This window comes from Xiphophorus couchianus, chromosome 21 (assembly GCF_001444195.1).
Source record: "Xiphophorus couchianus chromosome 21, X_couchianus-1.0, whole genome shotgun sequence".
NCBI classification, from domain to species: domain Eukaryota; kingdom Metazoa; phylum Chordata; class Actinopteri; order Cyprinodontiformes; family Poeciliidae; genus Xiphophorus; species Xiphophorus couchianus.
Genome location: NC_040248.1, coordinates 15,820,182 through 15,842,212, shown reverse-complemented (window position 1 = coordinate 15,842,212; position 22,031 = coordinate 15,820,182). Strand labels below are relative to the sequence as shown.

At 43.1% G+C, this 22,031-nt stretch overlaps 1 long non-coding RNA gene across 1 annotated transcript; it reads left to right on the top strand.

Moving 5' to 3' along the window:
- The first annotated feature begins 10,428 nt into the window (after positions 1–10,428).
- Positions 10,429–21,832, top strand: LOC114137063 (uncharacterized). The gene is made up of 2 exons (XR_003593935.1): positions 10,429–11,508; positions 21,088–21,832. It is a non-coding gene; the product is annotated as an uncharacterized LOC114137063 (long non-coding RNA).
- Positions 21,833–22,031: the final 199 nt, after the last annotated feature.

The following is a 22,031-nucleotide window of genomic DNA, read 5'->3' as shown; positions in this document are numbered from 1 at the left end:
ACAACAAATATACTTCACTTGCTTAAAACCAGGCCTTTTAAGCACAAGGCAGACATCAGCAGCACTGAAAGTAGTAGAAGAGAAAAAGAGCAAAGGCTGCATGTTTCAACCTTTTTTTTTTTTTTGTTACAAGTCTGACTGTTGCTCTTTTTTTTTTTGATAAAAGTATCATTAATCACAACACCGACCAAAAGTTGTGGGAAAGGCATCTTCGATGTCTCCCACGTAAGTAATAAGGCCTGTGAACTGAGCTCAGCCATCTGTGTCAGAATATGCTTTTAATATATCAATCATTCAGAGCGGCTAATGAACACATTGTCAATAAAAACGGCAACGATGACTTGACACACAGCCTAAAACAACCGGCTTCAGATAACCAAGATAAAAATATGTCGGGACTAGTCGGGTCATTCTTTTTCCGAAGTGAAAGCAAAACTGCATTTGAGCACCATTACATTTCCAGTTTGTACTTCAGGAGTCATTTGAGTGTGAGTAAAAACCAGAGCATTTTTTTTTTATACAGATATATATATATATATATATTTTTAACTAAGTCTTTGGAAATAGATTCTTCACTAATCATCTCTTCAAACACTGGCTACATGCATTCCAAAGGCCTTTTTTTATTATTATTTATTTTTTAAGTGAATTCCTCTTTGGAGCAGTAGATCTGTACAGCACCCAGCTCCTCCATGTAGCGTGGGAGAGTCCAGTCTGCTTCCTTCTGCTAAATGAGTTTGTTTCTGTGTAGCTTGGAAACTGATCTCAAGAGTCAGTAGTCGTCCAACACCCAAAGCAGCCGCAAGACGGATATACCGATACTTTACAGGAAAGCTTGAATTAACTGGAAACTTCTTCTTGCATAATCCGAAACGACAGCACAGTTCAGACAAACTGGCAGCACATTAAGTTGTTTTTTTTTTGTTTGTTTTTCTGTTTGGTTTCATGCTGTGCTTCAGCTTAGTTTCGAGCAGCCGCACACTTAGTGCTCAGCCTCTGGTAGCATACAGTCATGGAAGACAGAATTGCTTTAGCTTTGCAAAGTTTTTTCATCTGCTTCTTCCCCGGGTTTCTTGGAATCCTCCGTCGCTGTGACCTCACACTGGGGTCTTTTGTCTGTTAAATAAAGATAGACATACTAATTAGTGTTGAGTCAAATAGTTATGACTATTAGTTATAGTTACTATTAAGAAATATCTGCATTTTAGGCATAGGCTGATACCTGCCTTGCGGTGTGCAAATATATGTTGCAGTATTGAATTTATATGCATTTTGTACGTTAGCATAAATAATTGGAACCCAGGTTGCCACAGATTTTGTGGAAATGTTGGAAAAACTGTACCCCAACATAATATGTATGCCTCACGTCTGCCACTCTTACAGACTCGACACAATTGCTTCTCAAATATCACTGCTCTGACTTAATATTGCTTGACCTCACGCTGCGCTATGCAGATCCTTCGTCTGCGCCGATGAAGACACATTTCCCTTGGTGTGCTAGATACCAAGACAGCGTGATCTAGTTAATGATTAAGCTGGATAAAAGCTATGGCGAGGATGGAACTTATTTACACCTTTTGTGAGTTGATACTTTAATGTTACAGTCACATTACAGCAAAAGTAATTTCCTGATGTGATTTACTCACCTCTTATTGTGATACAAAGCGCTATTCAAACCAGTGGAGGACCAGAGGTCACACACGCATTTTAAAGATGTGACAGAAAAATGTGTTCCTCAAAATCCATTGACGATCAATGTTCAGTGTTTGCACCTATGTAATTTTCAGTTTCACATTTTCTATAATTCTGATATTTATGCCATAGACAAATTCTTTTTTTTGTTGCACAATAAGTGCACTTATTCCAAATGCTCTCAAGGCATGGTTTTTTTTTTCTTCTTTTTCTCAAGCATATTGTACCATGAGAGACTCATACTGGCTCACAACAATATCATTCATTATCCTCACAAGCAATCAAAGATAAATGTATATCTGGCTAATTTAATCAACAAACCAGGTGAACCACTCCGCATCTTAAAAATGTGGAGTTGGTTCCAAACCGCGTTCATTACTTTGACCGAGAGCGAATAAAAAAAAAAATAAACGTTTTTTTTTAAACTATGCAAGAATGTGAAGCAATAATACAAAGCCTGTCGCAGTACAAAGGCCCTGATTATGCTCCGACTTATGACTCAGACTTTAACAATCAGCCTGAATCATCAAATCTCACTGAGATTCCCCGCAGCTAAAGCAGAAGTGTACATGACAGTGTAAAGAGAGGTTATCCAGGGACAATTAAAGTTTGATTTTCACCTTTGACATGTATACACAATACTATGTAGTTGGTATGTTAACATATGGCTACCAATGAAGTAAAGACCACAGAGCCAAAAAAAATTATCACCTGAACAAAAAGGCTGAGAAAATGATTAAAATTTTGATCCGCTGCTCCTGCTACTTAACTGTCACATCCATGGTGAGAATTGACTTAGTTCTGCCAGACTCCACGTAAGTTAGATTTAACAGCAAATAGGCTCGTGTTTGAATACACTGTCAGAATGAACCAACAAAGTAGGATAAGACTAACAGTGAGTCACCCCTCTTGACAAAAGGAAACATAAAAACCTGCCAACATTCCTAGGCAGATTATAAATTCCACACCTCATGAAGAGATAAAAGCGAAAGAAACCCCTTCCTATGATTTGTTTCTTGTTTTCTAAAAAATAATAGAACATTAAAGAAAAACATAAAATAAAAAATAAAAAACGAACTTGGCAGTTCACTCTTACCGCATTTTTAGGACAAGTGCATCGTATCGAATCTTGGACAATTTCGGCCAGCTCTGTCATGTCCTGAAGTTTTAGCCTGTGCATTTCACAGGCTTGACGGAGCAAGGTTTCCACCATATCCTGCGGGAATATAACGTGAGTCATGGGCAAAGCGATGACCACAGAAGCTCAGATCTGCTTTTAAACACACAGGGAAAATACCCAGCTTTTCCTCTTAATATAGGGAAATGGAGAAAGTGACTGGTTTGGACACTGATGCGTGCATGCTGATATTGGCAAATTCATTGGAAAAGTGTGTGCTTGTGCTGCGGTAGGGTTAGGGTTGCTCAAAAGTAGAAAATACATAAGTGTGCTTTTATGTTCTGTGTCCCGACTTACATTTGAAGCAATGGACAGTAAGTCCAAAATTAGAACATACTGTTACGTAAAAGTAAAAAAAATAAAATCAGTCACACCTATTCAGGGAACACCAAAAGGTGTGCCCAAATCTCTGGGTGACACAGAAAATAATCATTACTCACAGTGTTCTCTGTTGTGCAGTTTGCTAGTTTGTAGTTCCGTTCTGGGCAGAGTAGGTTTTGCAGCTTGTCTCTCTTAAATGAATGAGAACACAACAGTGTTAGTATTACAAAAAAAACAAAACATTGGCTTTTCATTGGCTCATGGTACAGTTTGGGAAAACACGTTTTGATCTATATCCGTTTAGTTTGGTTTGTATTAATCTCCTAGCTAAAACAACATGACCCAGACAACATGATCCCATTTTAATTATCTCAATTGCATAACCTGTAAGTATTCCTGTCGCAATAAACAATAAATCAATTAATCGCATGATAAATTAAAACAAACTCAATCAATTTCATTTAGTTTTAATCTTTTCTCTCTCTTTCTGCCAAAACTGGTCTTCAGTCTGGTTCATTGCTCTCAACCAGAAGTGTTTTTGAATGACAATTTTGTTTACAGAGACTTGGTAATTCATTTTAGTTGTTGTCTTGTTTATTTGTTTTGCGTATTTCAAACGTCTTCCGGTTCCAGTGTTTAAATGTCCATGAGAATTTAAAGTTTATTGATCTTTGAGAATGTGTTCTTGCATTATTTTGCCATTACCATTATAATACTTGAAAATGGTCTCAAAACAATATTATCGTTTATCGCAATAAGTACTGGGACAACGTATTATCCAGCAGGATTTATCGTGTTATACCTGTAAGCAAAGCTTTAGTTTCCTTCATAACAAGTAGTTTGAAAAAAAAAAAAAAACATCACCTGAGCCTGAAATGTGTAATATTAGGTTACATATGCTATTGTGAGTCTCTTTTTCAGCCTCGGCACATGTGCGCCAACTTGTCTGCAGGTGTTTTTTTTTCCTTCGTGGAAACTACATTTCATAAACAAAATGATTTATTAATCATAAATGTGTTTATTAATTATAACATTGTGTTATTCTGGCTTTCTGCTGCACAGAGAATAGCCTTTACTTTAAAGCAGCTCTGCTTGTGTGTAAAGTGTCTTCGTTGTCCTGTGCCTCTGTGCATCTCTGCATGTTAGAGCCGTGTGAACCAGCTCAGACTCTGAGAACTTCAGGCCGTGGTCTCAAGACCAAAACATGACGAGGCTGCGTTTCACTTTTATGCTCCCAAAGTCTGCAACAGTCCTCCTGAAGAAGAGAGACAGGCCTGAACTCTGATAGTGTTTAAATCCAGGCTGAAAAGAGTTATTTTTTGTTTTTTTTAGCTAAAAGTATTTTATCAATGTTTTATTTCAAATTTAATTAGACGATGACTTACCCCTTGTTTCTCATTTGTTTTCTCTTGTTTAATGTATGTCTGTGTTTTTAAGCTCTAATTTCAAATTCTTACTCTTGACTTTTATGTAAAGCACTTTGAACTGTCTTGCACATGAAATGTGCTATACAAATAAATACAAAAGTAGAGGTTTTGTAAAGAGAGGCTACAATTAAATAGCAAAATAAATGCAAATAGGATGATTTCGATAACTTCTGCAGCAAGATTTATAACGAAAAAGCATTGAAATTTGAAACAGTAAAAAAAATAAGTGGAAAGCGCTTCAGTACTTATGCACAGGCAAATTTTTTTTTTTTTGTATTCTCTAAACCTGCTTCTGTCAGCGAGTGCGGGTGGTGAGAGTGGTGAGGCAGATGCAGTGGACCCAGGTAAGATGAATAAGGAATTTAATAAGGCAACACACAGTCCAAAAACAGTCCCAATGCCGGGCAGCACGGCCGAGCTAAAGCCAGGGCTCGACGCCGGTAGCAACCGGTAAACCAGGGATGAAAAATAGACTGGGCACTCAGGAACGGAACGACAAACGACAAGGGCGGCAAGTAACGACGAGGACCCGACAAAGAACAGACACACAGGTGACACTAAATACACTGGGGGTAATCATAGAAACGAGACACACCTGGGAACAATCAAGGGGAGGACAGGACAACGAAGAGACTTAAGGGGACAGAAAACTCTAAATAAACACAGAAAGACACAGATCATGACAGTACCCCCCCCTCAAGGGCGGCTACCAGACGCCCAAGAAAAAAAAAAAAAAAAAAAAACCCAAAAAACCCAACAAGGGTGGGTGGAGGGGTGCCGGACGGCGGGCCAGAGTCCAAACGAACAAAAAAAAAAAAACCCACAGTCGTGGGCGGAAAAACAAGAAGGGCCAAGAGTCCATAAACAACAAAAAAAAAAAAAACTACCCACAGGGTGGGCGGAGGCAAAGGAGGCGGGAACCACTGAGGTGGTCTGGCGGTCGTCCGCGGCAGCGGGAACTACGGAGGTGGTCCGGCGGTCGTCCGCGGCGCTGGAGGCGGGAACCACGGAGGCGGTCCAGCGGCCGTCCGTGGCGCTGGAGACGGGAACCACGGAGGCGGTCCAGCGGCCGTCCGTGGCGCTGGAGACGGGAACCACGGAGGCGGTCCGGCGGTCGCCCGCGGCGCTGGAGGCGGGAACCCCGGAGGTGGTCTAGCGGCCGTCCGCGGCGCCGGAGGTGGCAACGGGGAGTCCCGGGGGCCGCCCACAGACGGCGACGACGAGCCCCCCGAGGCAGGGTCTCTGGTGGAGCACAGGGGGTCTCAGTGGGAACACAGAAGGTCGGGGTCTCAGGAGGATCGTAGGGGGTCTGGGTCTCTGGAGGAACGCAGAGGGTCTCGGGAGTCGGGGTCTCAGGAGGAACGTAGGGGGTCTGGGTCTCTGGAGGAACGCAGAGGGTCTCGGGAGGAACGCAGAGGGTCTCGGGAGGAACGCAGAGGGTCTCGGGTGGAACGCTGGAGGTCAGGGTCTCGGGTGGAACGCTGGAGGTCAGGGTCTCGGGTGGAACGCCGGAGGTCAGGGTCTCGGGTGGAACGCCGGAGGTCAGGGTCTCGGGTGGAACGGCCTCCGGTGCGCCGGCGGGTGCGCCGGCTGGAACGGCCTCCGGTGCGCCGGCGGGTGCGCCGGCTGGAACGGCCTCCGGTGCGCCGGCTGGAACGGCCTCCGGTGCGCCGGCTGGAACGGCCTCCGGTGCGCCGGCTGGAACGGCCTCCGGTGCGCCGGCGGGTGCGCCGGCTGGAACGGCCTCCGGTGCGCCGGCAGGAACGCCGGCTGGAACGGCCTCCGGTGCGCCGGCAGGAACGCCGGCTGGAACGGCCTCCGGTGCGCCGGCAGGAACGCCGGCTGGAACGGCCTCCGGTGCGCCGGCAGGAACGCCGGCTGGAACGGTCTCCGGTGCGCCGGCTGGAACACCGGCTGGAACGGTCTCCGGTGCGCCGGCAGGAACGCCGGCTGGAACGGTCTCCGGTGCGCCGGCAGGAACGCCGGCTGGAACGGTCTCCGGTGCGCCGGCAGGAACGCTGGCTGGAACGGTCTCCGGTGCGCCGGCAGGAACGCCGGCTGATTCGGCCTCGGGTGCGCCGGCTGGAACGCCGGCTGAAACGGCCTCGGGTGCGCCGGCTGCGCCGGTTGGGGGTGCTGGTCCCCGAGCTGGAGCTGGATCTGGGCTGGCGGAGAAACTGTGCGGATTGGGAGGCAGAGGGTTACCTCTCAGCACGGCAGCCGCCGTCAGGCACTCCCTCTCTGCCTCCTGTTGCAACTCCGCTAGCCCCAGATGCGGAAGTCGCGGGATCCATTCGTCCAGCATAATCACCAAGCGTGTGGCTATATTCAGGCGGTGACGGGCAGAGTATGGCCTTGCCACCTCTTCGACATAGTCCTTTATGGTTTTCCGCAAGCCCCCTGGGTCCATGATGTAATTAGCGTGCCTCACCGTACTTTTGGTCGGGTCCTTCTGTCAGCGAGTGCGGGTGGTGAGAGTGGTGAGGCAGATGCAGTGGACCCAGGTAAGATGAATAAGGAATTTAATAAGGCAACACACAGTCCAAAAACAGTCCCAATGCCGGGCAGCACGGCCGAGCTAAAGCCAGGGCTCGACGCCGGTAGCAACCGGTAAACCAGGGATGAAAAATAGACTGGGCACTCAGGAACGGAACGACAAACGACAAGGGCGGCAAGTAACGACGAGGACCCGACAAAGAACAGACACACAGGTGACACTAAATACACTGGGGGTAATCATAGAAACGAGACACACCTGGGAACAATCAAGGGGAGGACAGGACAACGAAGAGACTTAAGGGGACAGAAAACTCTAAATAAACACAGAAAGACACAGATCATGACAGTACCCCCCCCTCAAGGGCGGCTACCAGACGCCCAAGAAAAAAAAAAAAAAAAAAAACCCAAAAAACCCAACAAGGGTGGGTGGAGGGGTGCCGGACGGCGGGCCAGAGTCCAAACGAACAAAAAAAAAAAAACCCACAGTCGTGGGCGGAAAAACAAGAAGGGCCAAGAGTCCATAAACAACAAAAAAAAAAAAAACTACCCACAGGGTGGGCGGAGGCAAAGGAGGCGGGAACCACTGAGGTGGTCTGGCGGTCGTCCGCGGCAGCGGGAACTACGGAGGTGGTCCGGCGGTCGTCCGCGGCGCTGGAGGCGGGAACCACGGAGGCGGTCCAGCGGCCGTCCGTGGCGCTGGAGACGGGAACCACGGAGGCGGTCCAGCGGCCGTCCGTGGCGCTGGAGACGGGAACCACGGAGGCGGTCCGGCGGTCGCCCGCGGCGCTGGAGGCGGGAACCCCGGAGGTGGTCTAGCGGCCGTCCGCGGCGCCGGAGGTGGCAACGGGGAGTCCCGGGGGCCGCCCACAGACGGCGACGACGAGCCCCCCGAGGCAGGGTCTCTGGTGGAGCACAGGGGGTCTCAGTGGGAACACAGAAGGTCGGGGTCTCAGGAGGATCGTAGGGGGTCTGGGTCTCTGGAGGAACGCAGAGGGTCTCGGGAGTCGGGGTCTCAGGAGGAACGTAGGGGGTCTGGGTCTCTGGAGGAACGCAGAGGGTCTCGGGAGGAACGCAGAGGGTCTCGGGAGGAACGCAGAGGGTCTCGGGTGGAACGCTGGAGGTCAGGGTCTCGGGTGGAACGCTGGAGGTCAGGGTCTCGGGTGGAACGCCGGAGGTCAGGGTCTCGGGTGGAACGCCGGAGGTCAGGGTCTCGGGTGGAACGGCCTCCGGTGCGCCGGCGGGTGCGCCGGCTGGAACGGCCTCCGGTGCGCCGGCGGGTGCGCCGGCTGGAACGGCCTCCGGTGCGCCGGCTGGAACGGCCTCCGGTGCGCCGGCTGGAACGGCCTCCGGTGCGCCGGCTGGAACGGCCTCCGGTGCGCCGGCGGGTGCGCCGGCTGGAACGGCCTCCGGTGCGCCGGCAGGAACGCCGGCTGGAACGGCCTCCGGTGCGCCGGCAGGAACGCCGGCTGGAACGGCCTCCGGTGCGCCGGCAGGAACGCCGGCTGGAACGGCCTCCGGTGCGCCGGCAGGAACGCCGGCTGGAACGGTCTCCGGTGCGCCGGCTGGAACGCCGGCTGGAACGGTCTCCGGTGCGCCGGCAGGAACGCCGGCTGGAACGGTCTCCGGTGCGCCGGCAGGAACGCCGGCTGGAACGGTCTCCGGTGCGCCGGCAGGAACGCTGGCTGGAACGGTCTCCGGTGCGCCGGCAGGAACGCCGGCTGATTCGGCCTCGGGTGCGCCGGCTGGAACGCCGGCTGAAACGGCCTCGGGTGCGCCGGCTGCGCCGGTTGGGGGTGCTGGTCCCCGAGCTGGAGCTGGATCTGGGCTGGCGGAGAAACTGTGCGGATTGGGAGGCAGAGGGTTACCTCTCAGCACGGCAGCCGCCGTCAGGCACTCCCTCTCTGCCTCCTGTTGCAACTCCGCTAGCCCCAGATGCGGAAGTCGCGGGATCCATTCGTCCAGCATAATCACCAAGCGTGTGGCTATATTCAGGCGGTGACGGGCAGAGTATGGCCTTGCCACCTCTTCGACATAGTCCTTTATGGTTTTCCGCAAGCCCCCTGGGTCCATGATGTAATTAGCGTGCCTCACCGTACTTTTGGTCGGGTCCTTCTGTCAGCGAGTGCGGGTGGTGAGAGTGGTGAGGCAGATGCAGTGGACCCAGGTAAGATGAATAAGGAATTTAATAAGGCAACACACAGTCCAAAAACAGTCCCAATGCCGGGCAGCACGGCCGAGCTAAAGCCAGGGCTCGACGCCGGTAGCAACCGGTAAACCAGGGATGAAAAATAGACTGGGCACTCAGGAACGGAACGACAAACGACAAGGGCGGCAAGTAACGACGAGGACCCGACAAAGAACAGACACACAGGTGACACTAAATACACTGGGGGTAATCATAGAAACGAGACACACCTGGGAACAATCAAGGGGAGGACAGGACAACGAAGAGACTTAAGGGGACAGAAAACTCTAAATAAACACAGAAAGACACAGATCATGACAGCTTCCTATTCAAGATTGCAGAGACCTGGAGTTTACTGTCATATATATATATATATATATATATATATATATATATATATATATATATATATATATATATATTACAAGCAGACATTGCATGAGTAACTTCCACATTTCTGTCAACACATTTACGGAATGACAGCTTCTGGAGCCCATCCATTTCCCCCCATTCAAACAAGTTATTACAGAGGAAGAGTTTTTTTTTTCTTCATTGAAACACTGATAGACCAGATTACTTGTATTTCACATGGCCTTTCATATTCTAAATGTGACATAAAATACCCAAGCTGTTGAGGGGTCATGCCGGGTAAAGGTGGGAAAACATATCACTTTCAGATTAATGAAATAAATCTACCTTTTTACAAATAATTCATTCATACTTACAATATTGTCCATATGAGTTTGCACAAATCCAATGAAATGGTCTCGAACTGCAACCAGTTCAGCTTTACTGTCACAGGAGAGTGACGACGGTAGAAGCACAAGAACTAGGAGATTGATGCAAAGAAGATGCTGCATGAACAAAGTGTAGGGAAAAATGGGGCAGAAAGAAAGAGAAAGATTAATGTACTAGCAATGAGCATAAAATACAAGTTGAATACTGCCTTTTATTGAATGTGCCCAGTGGGAGAAAGGGACATTTTACACAGACGGTATCAATGCATGAATAAATAACGAATGGGACAGTTAATAACCATCAAATGATGTCCAGGTATTACAAACTGTATGCATCTACTGTACACTGGGAAGCTGGGAAATGGAGAAAGCTGTTTGCAGTGAGGATACAAAAACCTCTCAACGCAAGTCAACATGTTCAAATAGTTATAGTTTCTAAAAAAGACAGACTGAGATCTCTTGAAGTTTGTGTTGCCTGGAACGCCAATTAAACCTGACAGGATGTATTCATTCATTTTAATGCAGGGTTGCATCTGGAAAATAATAGGCAATAATAAAATACATATATTACTCACTATTTACAAAACTGACCCGAGGTTTTAAGTGACCTAGGCTGCTGCCCAGGTACGTCAAGCCAGCAGGGGGCCACCGAGTCCTCTGTAATTCTTAAACAGTACAGTAACTCAGAACTTTAGTCTGTAGTGAAGTTAAAAACAAATACAAGCACCCATGCACATACACCCATATCTATCTATATCTATATATCTTTACTTTCTGTTCTGTCTGAGCTGAGGTCATATTTCATGCTTACTGTAACTATTTGCATATAGCTCCACATTCAACCTGAGGCCAACCCTAATAATCTATCATGTCAAGGCAGTACTATTTCATTCTTATGCAATGTTGTGCACAGCTAACAAAGTAAACTACAATAGCCTATATACTGTATATATATGTATGTACATGTATGTACTGTATGTATGTATGTATGTATGTAAATATACTGTAAATATACTCCTAATCTTTCCATGGTGTGTGGTAATGACTTTAATTAGGCTTTCAGTCTCAAACGGGCCTTGATAACATATTAATCTGCTCCGTCTCTCTGACATGTAACTGTGTGCCTTTGAATTGACGGCTGTTTCTGTTTCCCCCTCCTTCTGCACTGAACAGATTTTACATTGTTCCTTTCATGCAAATGTCTACCTGTGTGATTGTCTCATTACTTCAGGGTCGTAAATCTCAGCTGGTGAGGATTATCAGTTGCGTCCACTATTCCGGTAAGCCGGCTAACGACATTTCCGTAAGCCAAATCCTGAAACTATCGGTTTCCTTCTGACTGGCAGATGGGAGGTTGTTCATACGGAATTCCCCCGTTTAGAAAGGCACTTAAGTCGGCAACCTATAGCGACTGCGCCAGTCACTCGCCGGAGAAGTCTGGGAGACGTTTGCGCACGCTGGCGGCTCCGGGTAAGTTTCGCCTCTGTCGTTCTAAGTGCAACTTTTCACCCAACTAACTTTGGATGAGTGTTTTCCTTATTTAAATATGGTCTGTAACATAATGGTAACTTTGCCTCGTTTTTGCTGCGCAACCATCAGCTATTCGGCTCTGTGCGTCACCACCAAATTGGTTTAAAGCGCCCGAGAAGCCCGGGTTTTACTCACCATTGGTCATTCCTCATTCATAGTCTCTGCGTGCTAAAGCTGGAACCGGACCCAAATGGGCGCCTCTTCATTGCTGCTCAGATGATGAACCCGAGTGGCCTCAAAGGGTAAAAAATAAAATAAAATAAAATAAATAAATGTCCTCTTGACATTCCCGTACACAGTTTAGGAATGACTGTCCTTTCTCACGATCACCATTACGCAGCTCTCCAACTCGACAATGCGCATGTGACTTAACTTCCGTCCTCACTAAGAGAGAACTTTACAACCACACGAATAAGGTTCATCCTCCGAGCACACCAGTCTCTGCTGACATCACGATTTGTTCTGCGAGAGAAATGAGTTTTGAGTGCCTCTGAGTCTGTCATCGGCTCATGTTACGGGCTCCTGTCTTACTCTGAGCAAGCTGCAGGCGCTTTGCTGATGAACCGAGTGCTGAACGGGAGCCAAAAACCTTCATAAATCACACTCATAGAGGATGCAGGCGCTGCTCTGGAGTCCCACGCTGCACTATAAAACTAGTAATGCATTGTAATTCCTTTTCGGTCAAGTGTCATTCATTCATTAACCAGTGTAACTATTATGTAATAGCAGACTATCTTATTGTTATGATCAGCTTTTGGTTTGAAGCTTTCCTTTTTATTTTTCTATAGCCTATTCACTCGGATCTTGAAACGTGCAACATTTGTGGCTTCACACCATAGATCACAATTTTCATGTCATTATCCTAGTCGTTATCCTGCTATTAATCACGCATTGAAATATTATATTTAAAAAAAAATATACCTTTACAAGATGGCAATGTGCAGAGTTCCTTATAAATCTAATGTACTTTATTGGATTTTTATACTGTAGACCAACAAGTACAGTACTACATAATAGAGGAATAAAAAATATACGTCTTCAAATTTTCTTTAAAATACAACTCTGAAAATGGCAGCACAGTATTCTGAGACTGTTCGAATAATTTTAATTCATTAGTGTTCTTTGATATTCATCATTGTGGTGGAGTCTTGCATATGTCCATGGTTGCTGCCCTGCTGGAAGGCAAGCCTCTGCCTCATGCTCAAGTCTTCTGCCATGTCTAACATGATTGCCCAGTGTTTAGCTCCATTCATCTTCCCAGCAACTTTGCTCCTATTGATGAAAAGCATCCTTATGGCATGATTCTGCCACTACCATGTCTTAGGGTGTGCTTGGGATAATGTGCTGTATATATGTTTCTTCTTAGGACAGAAGGTTCAATTTTTATTTGACAAGTTTGCTGTGTCTTTTTTAAAAAACACAAAAAACTGACCTGGTTAGAAAGCCTAAATATTTTTCAAACACAGAATATAATAATGGCTAACTAATGCAGATGTTACAAAAACTCTAAACTTGTGTTTTCTTTTAAGAGCTTAGTCAGTTAATGAGTCATGTAGTAAAACCGCTACAGCAGTAGCGGTTCTACGGATGGCAGACAGAGCATGAGAGAGGGCCGCATAGATACATCTCTAACATCTCTGACCAACCAAGACACATCCACCAAAAACTCTGGACGATCAAGACCACAAATGGATTTGTTCCATACGTTTTACCTAAAAAAAACCAAAAAAACTTTAATCTTTCTGCGAGTTAGATTTTTTGGATTGTTTACATTCCGTGCCAAATTCCGAGGCAGGAACAGCCAAGCATCAAACATTCTTCCAGCCTCAGAGTGAACTTTCACTCTGACTGAGACCAGATTTTTAAAATGCAAAGCTAAGAGTCGAGCTGTCAGTAAAATCATTCCACTCAGTTTTGCTGCTTTGTGTCAAAATAATTAGTGAGGCCAGGAAAGGTGACGTCCACAGATTGTGTGTATGAAACATATCGTAAGTCATCTTCACATGTATGATGGTACAGCTAGTACAGAAATGTTTATTGGAATTTTTGGGTGCCTTACATTACACACATTTTCTTTGACCCAAAGACTCAACACAGAGCAGATCAGATCAGTCCAGAAGACAACAAGAGCAAACTGATTGTCTGCTCTAAGTACATTTTTCTAAAAAAGGTTGTAGTTATTGGTAGAAGTTTCAATATTTTTAGTATTATGTTTCTAACTACAGCAAATATAAAATAAATAAATAATAATAAAAAAATACAACAATAAAATGATTCTGCATTTATGTCTGGTGTACAAACCTCAACATGTATTAAAAATGTGGTTTGCAGATGTTCATCTCCACTTTTCTGTTGATTTACAACATAAGAAAACTAGATACATAAACCGGAGTTCACTTTGTTTAAGATTCCACTGCAATGAAAAGTTTGACGTCTTTTAGCGGAGGTGGAACAAGTCATCGCACTTCATGTCTCAAATATTTCCACCCAAGTGTCGAGCTACGTGCGAAGTTAAAAGCATAAATGTTCCGAGTTAAGTTCAAAGTCAAGGCATGCACGCCTCCAGTCAAATCACAGTCCTAAGCTTTTCATTTTCGAATGTGGAACGAGTTATTTGATCAAGTATGTCAATTTCCTGATAATTTTGAGATTTTTAAAACTACCGTATATCAAAAGGTGTTTTGTAAAGCGGAATCATCGGAATATATGTTCTAAAGATGTTTTTTAAAGTAAAAATAATCCAATCTAAACAAAGCCTCCAGTAAAGTTAGAAAATAATGAGAAAAATGATCCATAAGTGAAATAATCAAGTTTCTGTACAAAATAAATGTTTTTTTTCCGCCCCCCTCTTGTTGGCTTATTGCAATAGTATGAGCCTGCTTTAGTAACATTAGACAGCTGCTATTCTACTATTTTTGGTTCAGGCTCCGAACCCAGAGGCTTGGCACTTAGACATCGGACTCTGTGACTTTCCAGACACCATAACTAAATAAGTAAGAACGAAAAAAATCTTAGTTTTTAATCTAACATTAAGCATACATTAGATCATTTATTAGCTTTGACTCATCATTCTTTGTGTAAAGGTCAGATGGCATAAGGAAGTCAGATGTTGTTGCATCTTTACTTGAGATTTTAGCCCAGATGTTTTCCTCACTCTGATATAAATTGTTTGATGACTTTGTAGTCTTGGCAAGCAAATTAAGTTATGCTCATTTTGTTGTGTCAGATGCATGAGTTATGAGAATTTACTAAAAAATTGGCTGAAATTTAAGGCTAAAATAAAAGTGGCTCATCTGAACAAAATAAATAAAAAAATGTAAACAGTTTGCCTCTTACAAATGTACAAATTCATAAACAAGTAAATAAATAAATACATATTTTTTGGCATAATTATGTAATTAAACCTAACATTTAACATTGAAAAAAAAGTCAATATTGCATCTGTGGCATATTAACTAAATCAAATAAAGAGCACACCGAAGTATATTGTTATGCTTTTGTTAATTTGCTCTTATCTGACATATATATACATTTTCTGCATTGTTACCTACCGATTGTTTGGGTGATGCCATTTGCTGCTCATTTTTTTCTTTTTCCTACTTTGTGCATACCTACCTGGTAGAAGTGGATGGCAGACCCTCTCTCCTACCTTTGGCTTCCTTGGTGTCATTGTAGCATGCAGAAGAAAAACAGGTAAACAATACGGTAGATGCAACATTCTTGTAGCAATAAGAGAAGGAAAGCGGAGGAAACTTATTAAATAGTGTAGGGTAACCCATTCTAGCACACTCAATGCTTTTGACACACTTTTTTAGTGGTTAAGATATTCAGTGGCATAAAAAAGTGTTTTCTCCCTACCCGATTGCCTAATTTTTAAAAAATTTTTTGTGATGTTTGTCATCACAAACTCCCTTAATAAAAAAACCCCTCCATTTACAAACTGCATTTTGTGTTCACTTGTGTCGCCTTTGAGTAAATTGGTTTGATGCTCCGAACACTCATATGTGACAAACATGGATAAAAAAGGGAGGTCAGGAAGGTGACAAACACTTTTTCACACCACTGTAAGAAAGTCTTTTCAAGTCAAAGTAAAGTCACAAATCATTGGTGTAAAAGTCTTAAGTCAAGTCTAAAGTATTTTGCCTCAATCACGTCTAAAGTCATTAAATTTGTGACTGGAGTCTGACTCAGTTCTGTGTCACATGACTCAAGTCCTCACCTTTGGTTATTAGCAATAATCATTTAAGTATCCAGTATAACGTTTTTACAACTTTAATGCATCTACCTTTGGCAACAACAAAAAAATTATAATATGCATATTCTTCATTCAATATGAAACTCTACATGTGACTATATTCGTATTTAAAAGATAAAACTACAATAAATAAGTTAAATTCTTAATTTTTCTTTTTCTTGATTGAATGATTTCAACCTTTGATCTGCTCTCCTGAAGTCATTAATTTGTCCTTTGGAGCGATTCAAATAATAAAGTGCCAGTTTAGTGAACTTAAGCAGATAACAGCCATGAAAGCTAGAGCAATAAATACCAATAATGCTCGACAGTCGGTATGTCTGTTTGTGTCAGAGAGGTTGAAGTGAGTGCACACGACATTAGCTTTTGGTGAACATCTCTATTTTTTGGATCAAAGCTCACAATATTAACTCATGCAGCCAGTCTTAGCTTATGCATCCATCTGGAAGAGCTTCAATAAGGTTAGCTTTTTTTTTCTTTTTTTAAGAAAAAGATGACTTAAAGTCTGAGTATAGTTTTATTATGTCATGTTTATCAATGCCTGAATGAAAATTATGGCTAATTGTAGATTTGCTATACATTGTCAGGGTCGGAGAAAGAAAAAAAAAAGAAACTCGAAAAATGAGATCTTAGATTTTGGTTGATCTTCATGGATTTTAAACTGATTTATCTTCTAATGCAACATGAATATTCAGGAGAACGTGCTTTAACGTCTGTCACTTTAAGACACGTAAAACTTGGAATTTTAAGAGCCATGAGTGCAGACCTGATAAATCTTTCACCCTGCAACTCTCTACTATTTTTAACTTCCATGTCCCTTGGCCTGAAAGTGCAACATATACATGTGAACGGATTGCAAATGGCATTTTTGCTGAGAACGAATACATTGTCTGGAATTTAAAAAAAAATGTTACGTGGTTAGAGCCAAGTACAACATCTGGAAAGTAGTAACTCACAAGGTTATTAAACTGTTACATAATTTGTTTGTGTCCTCTACAACGCCAACCGTTATTCCAGAGTTCTCCTGCTAATGCAGAGAAATACTGTTTTTCAGGGGTTTATTTTTAGTTTTGTAAAGGGTAAATAATGTTTTGGCTTCTGAAATCAAACAGGTGGGATGGTGCAGGAGGGGTCCCATCTGCAGCCGCAGATTATAACCATGAAAAAGGTATTTTAGCGCTGCAGTAGACTTTCTGTCTCCCACAGTGTTTGTCTAGCGATACATGAGAACTTCCTTGAATTCAGCAATTTATGATGTTTTCATTGTATTTGATGCAGCCAGAACAAAGGTTATTGCTAATATCTGCTTTCTTTAAATGTGGAGAGCTCAAGCCGCTGATGAATTAGTGAGGGAGTACAATGGGTCTGCATTGTTTCCTGTCGGCTTTGTTTAAAAATAGTAACATTTTTGACAAAATAGGCATAGATTTAGTTTGGCCAAAAGAAGAAGGATTAGATGTTTTCCCAAAGCGACTTGTTCATTGTAATCCTTGTCGTGTTTTTTTTGGAAGCCATGCTGCCTATTAACATATCAGCATTTGTCTTCAGGTGATTATACTCTGCTGATCTTCAATAAAAAGAGTTTGCCCGCGTGCACGCCCATGTGAGCCAGGGTGGTGAGTTTGATATGAGCGAGAGTATCACAGGCTGCAGTAATTAAAGACATCCATCAGTTTATGACAGAGTTGCCAGGAAGCGGTGCATCGTGGGACCCGAAATGTGACCGGCGTAACCAAGAAAGCAAACATCCTAAAGATGTTCCCCAGCAAGATATGTCTTGCTTCCTTGTGTGTCGTGATTCATTTAGAAACTATGTCCAGGATTTTGCACAGTGATGGAGGATTCTGCAGGTGCTCAGAGTCACTCCGTGGTAGTTCGGATTCATTCCACGTTTCCATCGTTACGTTTCTTTTCTCATTGTGCAGCGCTGAGTTTGTAGAACAAACAGTTTTCTAAGACGCTTGAGAGCTACAACTGCTCACTGGTGTTATTTTGGGTACAATTATGTTTTGATGCATGCATGCTGGTTGTGTATTAACCAGCACGGTTAATACATGCTGGTTATAAGATGTTGATGGTATGCACGTTGCCATACATGCTGCACTGCATGTACTGTGTGCTTTCTATTTCTGAAATTCTATCTGTTCATCGGCACCTGCACAAGATCTATGACCAAACAGTAAGTATCTAAAATAAGATAAAGATGTTACATTTAGGCTGCTCGTATCAGGGGGGATTTCTTTTAGAAGAAACTCGTCAGAAGTCGATAAAACAAACTCTCAGTGATGGGATATGAAATGCATTCTCAAGTCAGGAAGTGTCAGATAGCACTTTGGCTCAAGGCCTATTTTTACTTTAAGCAAAGTCATTATGCTGGGAAATGTCTAATACGAAAGCAAATTGTAATCGGAAACTGATCTGAGTACTCTAATGTATTTTTTCCGTGTTTGTTTAGTTTTATTTTTCCGATGAAGCTTTCGTGACATGGTAGGCTGGACTCCGGCCACCTTAACTAAATGCTCGACAATGATTTTCAGGAGGAACGAAGTGTTAGGCTGAGAAAAGGTCTGTTGTCAAAAATGTCTCTCAAGTGTGCGTTGCATTTGTGTTTCAGTTTGCTTGTTCAGGTGCTTCTTGTTGCCTTCCGGTTTGGTTTGCTCAATTGTCAGTGCTGAAGTAAAGCTTGTTTTGTCTCAGAAGATCAAGAGTGTGCAGCGACTTGCACATGTTTGGACTTCATATTTTAGGGATCTTGTTCAAATGAATGGCTGACTACTTGATGGTCTCATGTCAAAACTACTAAACTGAAGGTGGCAAAACAGAAAACAAATAAATAAATAAAACACCTAATGTCTTTGAAGCGATAAATCCTTTTTTTCTGGAAATAAAATTTGCATCTGATCCTAAGCAAAAGTGAAGGCAAACTTTGAAGGCATCAATTAATCACATAGTTTGGTATAGGAAAACCTTTAGACAGGAAGCAATCTCAAAGCAATGGCTGTTATGCAGTCCTGCTACATATTTTGATTTTGGTTTCTTATGTTTAACGATTCCTGCTTTCAGGGAAATTGCTCCTGAAAAAATTTGTAAAAAAGGGAATCTAGTGTTAAGGTGAAAAAACATATTTGAAATCCCTGTACTTTATTCTTCCTTGATTTTAGTGGATGCGTTTGAGCTTTTTTGAACAGGGATCTACCAAGCTTTGTATATTATATATGACTTCATTAGTAATGATGAAGTCTACATACGATTTTTAAAGAGAAAACAATGACCTGTCTATTGAAGTATGCTTACTAGTTGGCTGCCATGTATAAGCAATGATGGTGTGAAATAGCTCCTTTGAATACGTTCTCCTTTATAATTTGCAGCTGCAGTTCTGCATACAATCTGATGCATGAGAGGCAAAACAAGCCTTGGAAATTTTTATCTTGGTCTCACAAAAATATGATAATTTACCAGGGCGGAATAAATTCTTTATACACACTGAAACAACACCTCCTTTACTCCCTGCTTGTGGGACTTGGTGTCTCGTATGCTGCTCGGTCTTGCACAGGTTGGTGGTCAGTGTACGTCATCATGTCAGTCTTCAATAAGAAATGTACGCAGTGTTAATAAATGACTGTCAAGTAACTAAGTGTTTTGTTTGGTTATTTGTTTCACTTTTAAACGTGTGTACTTTTTCACTTTCTCAGCGCTGAGTGGCATAGTTTTGGAGTGTGAGTGCGCTGGATGTGTTTGTTTACCTGTTGCCTGAGTTGCAGATCTTCCACCTGGGGGTGGGTGTGGCTTTGGCAGAGTGTTGCAGTCGCACCTGTTTGCAATCTCCTAATCCGCCTCTGAGTATAAAAGGAGCTGTCTGACAGACCTACTGGTTAGAAATGAGGCTGTATGCTAACCTTTCCTAAATCCTGCTTGAGCATTCTAATATTATTCTGTTCTCCATATTTTTCTGAGCTAAAGGTCAAAGGAAAGACTCCCTGTTCTATCTGAAGCCCCAGACCCAAGGCGCTTACTTTTCTGAGCCAGACTTGAATCTTTCTCTGTGAGCAACAGCCGTCTCGCAGGTGTGCTAAGCCAGAGATCCTCTTACCCAAACATCTCCTTTAGTTGTTTCACTTTGAGAAAGCTATTTCCTTGGCATGGCCAGAACAAAACCAAACACTGATAATATCTTCAATAAACTATTTAAAGATGGGTTTTCTTTGTGGGTTGTCCTGCATGCGGATCAGGGAATGACCTCCAATCCTGATGGAGTGATTGCATCTGTAGTTTTCTTTAACCAAAACCTTTTTAGCACACACATCTCTCCACCCTGTCTAAATACACCTAATGAAGTTGCATCCTAAGGAGAAATGTTGTGGTCTAAGCTGTTTAAATTTTTTTTAACATTTTCTTTGCACTCAAACAATTAAATCTGAACATACAAAAGCAAATATGCTCAGGGAAATTTGTTAAATTGAAGGTTGGCAAACTAAAAACTAGGCAATCATTAAATGCACAGTTAATGAAAACAGAGAACTCCAGTGTCCCTGGTGTGCACAGCAAGACAGAGGTTCTGTATGCAGCTTTTGATGACGAGAGACATGAAGGCGTGACTTTACTGGAATGCATTGTTGCCCAAGTCTCCAAAGTGAAAACTATATCTCTGTGACCATTTCCCGTAAGCTGTGGCGCAACATATTTTATGAATGAGAGGTCTGACACTTTTTTTTTTTTAAAAGGTTTTGCGAGGTGAAGCTTTGTTAGAAATTCTCCATTTAGCAGAATTGACATTTTTTTGTCTGCTGAAGACAAATCTGGTCTGTGTTTTTAGCTTGGAAGAAAAAAAAGTTTTTTTATTGTGATATTGTGATGGAAAAATTACATTAAGGTCACATCTGCTAGTCATGTTATATGAATGATTGTGAACTCTCACCAAAAGAACTATTTGGGTTACATGTAGAAGGTTGGAAGTTGTTTTCTACAGCTGCATCAGAACCAGACTGTCTCGCCCCTTGTTAATTCTTTATCTTTAGTATAAAACTCATGTGTTGTCTCTGCCTGACAGAGCTTTTCATCCAGACCTGCTTCATTACTGATTGTCCTACAAGCTCTCTGTATTGTGCGCAATATATGAATAAACCTGATTGAGTGATTTCACCTGAACAGTGCTTGGAAATAGTATTTTTTCCACGACAATATACATTTCATCTTCAAAAGCTAAAAGTTTCTGTGCATACATTATATTGTATGGTCAATTTATATGCCAAACTAACTTTCTGCTGCAGGTGCAGCGCCTGGTGCTGTGTGGAAAAGTTCAAGTAGACTTGCATCATTGTACTTGACGGAAGTCTGCGTACTTCCCACTCGAGGAATCTCTTCTTGCAAAAAGCAAACTCGCGCACTTACTGCAGACCTCCTCACTCAGTCCAATTATGCTCTGCAAAGAGCACATCAACGTAAGTAAGTCTGCTGATATTGTTAGCAAAGCACTTTTTTTTGCAGCCCCTCTCCCCTACATCCTACCCAAATTCTTCTGATATCTACTTCAATGTGTGGGAACCATGCCCAGCTTGGTAAGTCTGCACAAGTATTTCTGAGAAAAAAAGAGGAAAACTATTTTATGTTCCTCATTCTTTTTCTTGTTTAGCTTTATAGAGCATGTCTTCATGTTTCAGTCATGCTGAACTGTCTCTATAAGTTGGTATGTGAAAGTGTTCTGCATGGATTAAACCAAATACATCTAAAAAAAAAAAAAAGCATTTTGTTTTGCTCAGGTTATGCCTTAACATGATAGTTTGCTAAATAATACATCATTCCACTGTGACTGTCATGAAGTGGGGGTGTAGATAGTGAGGAGAAAAGCGGTAAACCCAGGTGGAAGTGAAGGCAATGATGATTTAACGATGAAAGTCTCGATAATCCAGACAGCACAGATGAGCAGAGGCAAGGGCTCACACTGGTAGTAACTGGACTCGACTTGAAGACACAGACTGGTACGAGAAGGACCCGACAAAGACACAGAAACACAGGTGGCATTAAATACGCAGAGGGGACGAGACACACCTCGGAACAATCAAGGGGTAGACAGGACACGGAGACTCAAAAGACAGAAACCCAAAATAAACACACAGAAAAACTCAAATCGACACAGAGAAAACCAAATCCTTACAGTGACTTAATGTTTCTGTTTTTTTTTTTTTAATCAATGTTTATGAAATAATAAAACATT